Raw genomic sequence first — 9118 nt, 5'->3', positions numbered from 1 at the left:
TAAAATTTAAAAACTTGCACAACAAATACAACACATTCGTTAAAAAATGAGTGGGTTAAAGTGTAACCCTGTTTAGCCCCTCCCCCTTTCCTTTTCATAATAATCACTGTTTTGTTTTTTCGTTGTTGTTTTAAATAAAGATCAGTTATGTCTCTCTTAATCTAGTAGACTTGTATATCCTTACACTGTGATAATTGTATCTTTATGTAAATAATCTCTGCTGAACTTCTGCAATCACCATTATTTTATTTATTTATATGTTTTATTTGGTCGGGACAGAGCATGTTAATGAACCTACATGGGTCTCATGCATGTAAACAAGCCACACAGGATTGTAGCCTTGGGCCAATTTCCATCCTTCGTCCCCCATTCGCACTCTCATTCATCATGGCCATTGTACATGTTTTTCGTTTTAGGGGAAACCAGAGTACAACATGCAAACTCCACACAGCTATCCAGGGAGGATCCGTCGTAGAAAAGGATAAAGAAGCATCTGTGACAAGCGAAACGTTCTCAACTTTGCTTAAACCCAGTCCAGTTGATGATTTAACCTTTTCTACGGTGCAGAAAGACGTAATAACTTAAAATGTCTGCCCCCTAATAACACTAAGGGCCCGGTCTTATGTTTCTAAACACAAACTGTAGACCAGACAGTTCATGTTAAGTCCCATCGGATGGTAGATTGGGTGGTGACAAACCCCAGTGCACAGGTGTTGTAGATCGCACAGTCACCAGGCAAAACCAGGCACCTTACCAAACTCTCATTACATTCCAACAAAGCTTGACATCATCCAGGGTGGTAAAACACAGAAGTTAAATCAATTCAACTGGACATTTTTTATTCATAGTTGCCCGGCGTTTCAAGAATAATCCACTTCTCCTCTTCAAAGAGCCAAAGATGTAAAGTCCTGCAAAAGCTTAATAAGATGTGCGAGGCTGCACACGAGAAGAGCGAAGGGAAAGCGCTCAGCACTCATAGTCAGCTGACCTCTTTTTTATAGGCGAACCGCGAAAGCATCGGTGCAGTGTTGTTTGTGCACAAAATACCAACTTTGTCTTCTTGAGCAACGCTGTTGTTGTGCCAACAGGGTGGGGCCCTCAAAAATGCTGCAAAAAGCGTTCTGTATTGTACTTTCTATATAGTTTCCTCATAATTGATGCTATAAGAACTGAACACAACCGGGCTAAAATACAATGGTGGCTACACAGAATTTTGCACAAACAACAATGATTAATAATATCTCAGGGCCCTGACACCCCTTTAAAAATGTGCCAAATGGTTCAGCCCACACCGGTGTTCAGCACCGTGCGCTTCAACTCTGCAGTGACTTGATGAGGTGGATTCTGTAATGTAACCAAGATAGTTTGTACCCAGGGCCCAGAATTTGGTGCTACGACCCTGTACATATGCGCATTAATCTCACGCATCAAATATCACGCATTAAAGGTGCATTATGCAACTTTCTATGCAAAAACAACTTGATATTTGTGCGTAATTATCCTTTTTGAGACCCAAAAAGGAGGAGGATCATCTGCATGGGTGGTCAGCATGGCACCTTTACTTTAGATCACGGTGGCCTCTAAAAGGCTCCAGGATTTTCTGGTGAGAGGGTCTGTTAGCAGTGAAAACCTACTAGAAACTCTGAAAACTCAAGCCACCGTGATGGAAAATAAAGAAGCCTTGTTAACCACGCATACAGCCGCAATAGAGGAAAAACATAAAATTCCATAATGTACCTTTAACCTCTTACCCCCGAGCACATTTTCTCCAGTTCAGTTTCACTCAAATCTAAAAGCAAAATGAATGGACTTGGGAAGCTTCAGTTGTAGCGTAGACCGTTGTCCCCCATGATGTCAAAGTGAGGTGTTTAGAAATGCCGGAGTGTAAAGAATAGGACGTTTCCGTTTCTCAGCATGTCTCCTGAGTGCGGTTCAGTAGGCCACACTATCTCCGCTGAGATATACGCCGCCCATGGAAGAAAAGTTCAACTCACCGTGTGGAGGAACAGTCCAAATCTAATCGTCGTCCTTGCCCCATATCTGGGTAAGAACCGACCCTATCGTCCTGAAGTGTCTGCAGGACCAGCACTCACTGTTTTGTTTTCAGCAGAGATATGTCAGATCTACAGTCCGAGTTCGCAGTGTTACAGCCACACACCAGGGGGCGCTGTGACTTGCTCTTGGTACTGTAGATCCAGTTTAACCTCTTGACCTCCACCTGAACCGAGCACATTTTTGTCCAGTTCGCCTTTACCCAAATCTAAAAGCTTCTCGAATAGAGCTTACAGCCTATAGGCCAGGGCAACACCTCATTTGAAAGCTAAGACCTACGAAATTGATCAAAGATTTTTCCTTGCATTGCTTTGTCGTCACTCTTTTGTCAATTTTTTGTGTTTTTTGTCCCATTTTTGTCGCGTTTTCATCCACATTTTTTTTGCCACATTTTTTCAAGAAGCTTTTAGATTTGGGTAAAGCGAAACTGGAGAAAATGTTTTCCGGTGGGAGTTAAGAGGTTGATGGAAGACCGAATAGATTTTGAAGTTATTTATTTTGACAGGTAAGGGCAAAGACCATTCATAAAACTCAAGATAGGCCGTGGCACTTGTTGACGTGGCAAACATGGCGGCCATCTTACGATTGGTCCATGAGGCTAATGCTAATAGCAAGTTATATAAAAATGGGAACATAGTTTTCGTTGATAAAACATCCGAATTTGAGATAGTCATTGTTTTTTTGTTGTTGTTTTTTTTTGTTAATTTATGTGTTACTGATATGGCTGGCATTAATTGTGGACCTATAGTTGTATGAAACTCAAACACAAAACACCACACTTTTAACACTGCAAACAGGCAGGTGGTTCCTGTACAATAGATTCCATTTATTCTGCATTTTTATGTTACTATTTTTAGTGAACACCCATCAATGCGGCTCATGCAATTGCTGTCATATCAACAGAACAACGACGTTCAAACACACTTCGGGTCTGAAATCATTCAAATGCTGCTACTTTGCAAACTGTAACACTACCTATGTCATTTACAGGCTGGACTGCTCTTGTGGATGCTTCTATACAGTCGATGGAGAACAAAAAGACATGTAAAAGATGGCTTCTCTGAACACATTTGTATGCTATAAGGAGCAAATATCCTATCTTTTCAATTGCACGCCATGTTCAATCTTCAGTCAGCGGTATGGGTGGTTAGCTTTGCGCCTTTGCTTTCCATCCGGGTGGCCTGTATGCTTCAGGACCCACTTTATTTCAGGTCTTTTAGGGTTTCTGGAAGGTTTTCCAAATTCAATGTACACGTAACCACAGAGACAGATCCATTAGCAGTGAAAACCGACAACAAACCCTGAAAAATAATTGGTCCTGGAGCGTCCTAGAGGCCACCAGGATGGAAAGTAAAGATGCCATGCTGACCACTCATGCAGGTAATGGGCCTAATAATTAACTAACATTAACTTTTCTCCCCTAAAATGTGACATAATGCACCTTTAAGCACACTGGTATCTTGAGCGCTTCGGATCTTTGCCCACCCTACACTCATTAGCTCTTTTGTGGTATAAATTGTTGTCAACAACGCCAGCTCAGCAACAAACTGCGCAAAAGTAAATCTACCCCACTTAAGGCAACACAGGTTCATATTAACTAATGGAAGAGACAGTAAGGTATGTTAATTTATTCAAAACAAAAATAATTTGCGGTCACAGTTCATATCCACGATCTTAAAATTCACATTTACTTGGAAAATCTCGGAATAAAGGCATAAGTTTCACCATAATCTCATCACAATTGTTTCTGTGATGACCTAAGAATATTATAGAGACCGGAGTGAACACATCAGAACAGATAGAAGTAAAAAGGGAAATGGAGACTCTCCCGCCGACCAGCAGCACAGAAGGGCCACATTGGTAAATGGTCTCAACTTAGGCATTGAAAACGCTGTACAGCAAAGAACCAGTCAGCCATTCACTCTCTCATTCATACACCAATGTACACAGACACTGGGGGCAAGGGGGGTGAAGTGTCTTTCCCAAGGACACAACGACAGTGTGCACCTTCATGAGGTGGGATTCAAACCCCTGACCTTCCAATCATGAGACGGCACACTCTACCAACTGTGCCACTGTCACCCCTAAAACAGAATTGTTTTATTGAAGATTTTACTGAATTACTTTCATTTGTATGTGTAGTGGGGTGGTTTCTTTTTCCTCTAGCCTCTGAAGTGCTCCCCCTGGCTCCGCCCTTTAGCCCACCCCCTAGTTAGGAAGGTTATTTAAGACACCTGGTTCCAATATGGTGCCCTCTTTCGCTGAGACTAGCTGGGTGTTCTCTGGTTGTCTCCACTCCTGGCATTAAGGTATCAAAGCCCCTGTTTTCTTTAAAAGTAAAATGCTAATGTTCTACTAAAACTATTTCTCCTTGGTGCTGGCTCTAGCTTACCATAGTGCCCCGTTTGCAACGTGGTTCGAGGGGTGGCCATGAGTTCCTAACAAGGAGGTATTGAAAAGTCCCTTTTTAATCTGTATGTTAAAAACTTAAACTAAATTAAATGGGTTTTGGTTTACCCTCAGGGTCCTGTGAACCGTCAAGGGTGGTAAGTTAGAGTGCCATGAACATACTTTGGTCTGCTGAGCCTTTCTAACAACTAATTTCCTTTTTACAGGCTAACCTGCTGCTGTTTTGCCATTAGTTTACGTTTGTTCCTTTTGATGTAACTTATGGTTTTCCCTAGTTAATCTTTGCCATTTTTTGTTAGCCAACTGGGTTCGCTTTTAGTGTTTTTTTAAACTATAGGAATATTCAAATTTTCATCTTAAATAAAATGAATTTGTAATTAAACTTGTTTTTGTTGTAGATAATTAAATTCCTATTTTTCCTAACTTAGTGTCCTGCCTTAACTGGTGTTGCAGCCAATCATGAAGATTTTACTCTAGATCACTTTTTAATAAACTGCTTCGAATTGGAAGTCAACGTCTCTGTCCTTTTTATCAGAAACTTACCTTGTGTTACCTTGTGATCTGGTAATTTGCCCCCTCGGTATACTACATATGCACTGAATATTATTTTATTTTTGTAATTTTAGGTGATTTCAACCTGTTACCTGCCATCACACCTGATCAGGGGTCTAGGAATATTGTTAGGGTTGGTAAATGTGATGTGTTGTTTCACTCACACAGATCTTACACATAGTTTTAGAAACTAGAAGGTCAAGGCTTTCATATGATGTATCACACTGACATATAGGCTGAGATTTGGATATGCATTATTTCTAACCCTAAACCTAACCCCGACCCTAAGATGGCAATTTAACAGAAACACAAAATCTCAAGGTGCTTGTTTGGATTTTTTTCTTTGCAAACATCTCTACTCCTCTGAGCTCATACCGTCTGATTGTGAACATATTTTGTAGTGTTTGTGGCACAAGTGTATTTTTCACTTTGAACATTTTTATTGTATACAAGTCTAGTAAATCATAGAATTTCAATGTTTGCAGGTTTATGAATAGGGAATGGATTGGTTGGTTGGTTGGTTGGTTGGTTATTGTAGGTTCAGAATGTGATAAGTCTTATAGCCTCAAATTTCTCTACAAAAAGTTATATATGGCATGATTAATGAGTTATATGTAAGAACTAAGTTCTCTTTGTTTAAAATACATCTGGATTAATATAATATCGCTATTGCTTTTGATCCTGTCATTTTGATATTATAAATCTGCGACTTCCAATTTAGATCATGATTAATTATAACTCCAAGAAATGTGTTCTCATAAACTCGTTCTAATGGCATATTTTTGAGCATTAGGTTTACTTGACTGTCAATTTTTCGATTCGAGAAAATCATACATTTTGTTTTCTTTATATTTAAAGACAATTTATTAATATCAAACCAGACTTTGAGCTTATGTAACTGTCTGTACAAGGTGGTGTCATCAGCAAACAAAACAGATTTTAGCATTTTTGAGACATTACATCATTTATATAGAGAATAAATAATTTGGGTCCAAGTATGGATCCCTGCAGAATTCCACTTACTTACTTTCAGCATTTTCGATTTTATATCATTTACTTGAACATATTGATACCAATTTTCTAAATGTGTATGAGCTGGTCCTCGAAATCCATATTTCTCTAATTTTTGTAAAAGGATATCATAATCTAAAGTATCGAAAGACTTCTTCAGATCAACAAAAATACCTACAGTGTATTGTTTTGCATCTATTGCTGTGGATATATTCTCTATTAAGTCCAGTACAGCCATTGAGGTGGAGCGATTTTATTCTGAAGCCATATTGATGGTCACTCAGTAGTATATTTTTTTCTATGTATTTATCAAGTCTCAGAACAAGCATTGTTTCAATTATTTTGGAAAACTGGGTAAGTATTTAAATAGGTCTATAGTTTGAAAATGAGTGCTTGTCACCATTTTCATGAGTGAAGCGAATCATAACAGAAGTCACACTCTAGATCTAGTTACTACAAAAGGTGTAAATACATCAAATGTGAATATTGTTGATGTTGCTTTATCTGATCACTTTTGTCTGTTCCTCCCAAACCAGTAGTTGGGCCTGCAGATGTTCAAAGAAGACACATAAATGATACACCTTTTGTAATAACTAGATCTAGAGTGTGACCTTTGTTGTGAGTCGCCTCACTCACGATGATCGTAATAAATCTAGAGTGCATAATACGACCAGTTACACGGACACTAAAGAGACATGAATGCAAACTCCACAGCCTGTAGAAGAAGTAAACAAACCCACAGAATCTTCCTAATCTTCAGGGAAGTGTGACGTGTTTCCAGAGGGTTATCTGCCTGGTACAAGATGGTTCTTCAGTAGAAAATGTTCCACAGCCGATAGTGACCTGATACGAGGCGCTCTGTGGACGTCCTATCACCCCACTCTGTATCACTGTGTTTATAGGGGGAACTAAACTCCTGCTCATCATCTGGTTTGAAGAGTCTGCCGACGGCGTAATCTGATATAGATGTGATCGGTGGTTTTTCACTCCTGCGCATGTGCTATCCAGGAAAATACAGCCAAATGAATAAAAGTTATCCATTAAATACAAAGAAGGGTCCCCACGGCTGTATGGATGGACAGCTTTGCGCCTTTGCTTTCCATCCGGGTGGCCTCTATAACACTCCAGGAGCAATTTTATTTGAGGACTTTTAGGGTTTCTTGTAAGTGTTCTAGATGGAATGTATGGGTAGCCATGGACACAGATATATCAGCATTAAAAATCTACCATTTATCATTGAGTATTATATATTTAATTTACAAATAGTCAACTGCAATGTGTTTCTTCACAATGCCTTTGCTGCCCATCCAGGTGGACTATAGAGTGCTCCAGGATCAATAGGTTGTGTTCACGTTTTAGAATTTGGTGATGTCATGGAGGGCTGGGCTGTAAGAAATCTCTGAACAGAAAATTAATAAAGGTTGTACCTCAACAGTATCTGGCAGTGACTGGATTATTATGTTTTGTCTGAAAGTCATTTCTAATGGCCAAAATACACAGCCATTAGAAACCAATGGCCAAAATACAAGGTCCACTTTTGGACAGGTCAGGCATCTACATCATCATTCGCTGCCCAAGTGCTGTTCCAGTGTTCAAGTCGTCTGGAGGCCTCCCTTTGGTTAGCATGTGGCTAATTTATCAAGGATACATCAGTGTAGCTTTCGCTGTCTTGCTCCATCCAAAATCACCCATAATGCACCACGGCATTATGGGTGGAAAGGTGGAACTGGCTTTGTGACTTGCACTTACTAGCCCGTGTTCATTTTAATTGCAGTATTTTCACAAAAAAAGTTAAATTTTTGTCAAGATTTGGTCAAATAATTTATTTTAGGTTTTTGTCTTTTTAGTCAATAATGGAGAAAAAAAAACTGAATCTATGTTTTGTTAACTTGAAATGTATATACTTGAATCAAACATTCAAGCAAATGAAACATATCTTCCTTTTTGTGATGTTACTTCCTTTAGCTCTGAAGTGTGTTCCATTAGCAGCTCTTTTTGGAACCAGGCAGGACACTTGCCTTCAACACCGCCTTCAACGCCAAGGCAAGGTACCCGGGCTTTGGGAAACAGCCACAATTTTTCTCTCCTTTAAGCCATTTTCTGGCAAAATATAAACTTCTTTATCACAAATAAATAAGGTGAAGTCTAAATCGGGTCCATGTGAATGTTTACGAGAATGCTGTCTGTATACAGACGGCATTCTACTGAATCAACAATTTGGAGAAAAACCTAAACTAACTAACTAAATAAAGACACAGCAGCCCATAAATACATAAATAACGGAGAATGCTAACATCATGCTACATGCTAGCGCTAGCTATGACTGCCGTTTTTTAGCTTCTACTGAACAATCTGCTTTGAATAAACATCCATATGGACCCGATGTAGACTTGCCTTTATTTGTATTTGATAAATAAGTTCATATTCTGCCAGAAAACGGGGAGTGAAAAATTGTGTTTCTCAAAACATACTTCCTTCCCCCTCGGCGAGGCCACGCCCCTTCTTTGACCCAATGCCGTCTGTATCTATGTCAGGGTTTCTAAGCAGTGAAAACCAACCCTAAAAACTATTGATTCTGGAGCATCCTAGAGACCACCGGGATTGTATGTAAAGGCCCTATGCAACTACCCAAGCATCCGCTGGGTCACTCAAAGGTCAAATACTCTAATATCAAAGGTTTTGTTTTTACTTAAAAATTGCAGAATGCACCTTTAAAGAATGACTTCTGACAACAGTCCATTTGGGAAATTATAAGGTCTGAGAACAAGCTGGTTATGACCCCTGGACCAGAATAACTTGCTGGAAGTTTTAGCCTATAGTGCGTGTTTTGGGATGATAACCAGAGCACAGTGAAGAAGAATGGGAGAAGAGAAGGACAGGGGCTAGCTGAAGGGGGCGCTCTAAACAAATAGATGATCTTTTATGCACACACACTCCCCGCGTGCACGCCTGTGATCAAAGCATCCTGGACAGGGGGATAAACAGGCCTCCAGCTGGGCAGGCGGCCTTGTAGATATCACTGAGAGGAGTAGATCCAGGTGTGGGCGACTTCCACACATGAACTTCTGAACTTGTGTGGCAGGACGTATTCAGT

The sequence above is a fragment of the Gobius niger genome, assembly GCF_951799975.1.
Source record: "Gobius niger genome assembly, chromosome: 6".
Taxonomy (NCBI): domain Eukaryota; kingdom Metazoa; phylum Chordata; class Actinopteri; order Gobiiformes; family Gobiidae; genus Gobius; species Gobius niger.
Note: the sequence above shows the minus strand (reverse complement) of the source record.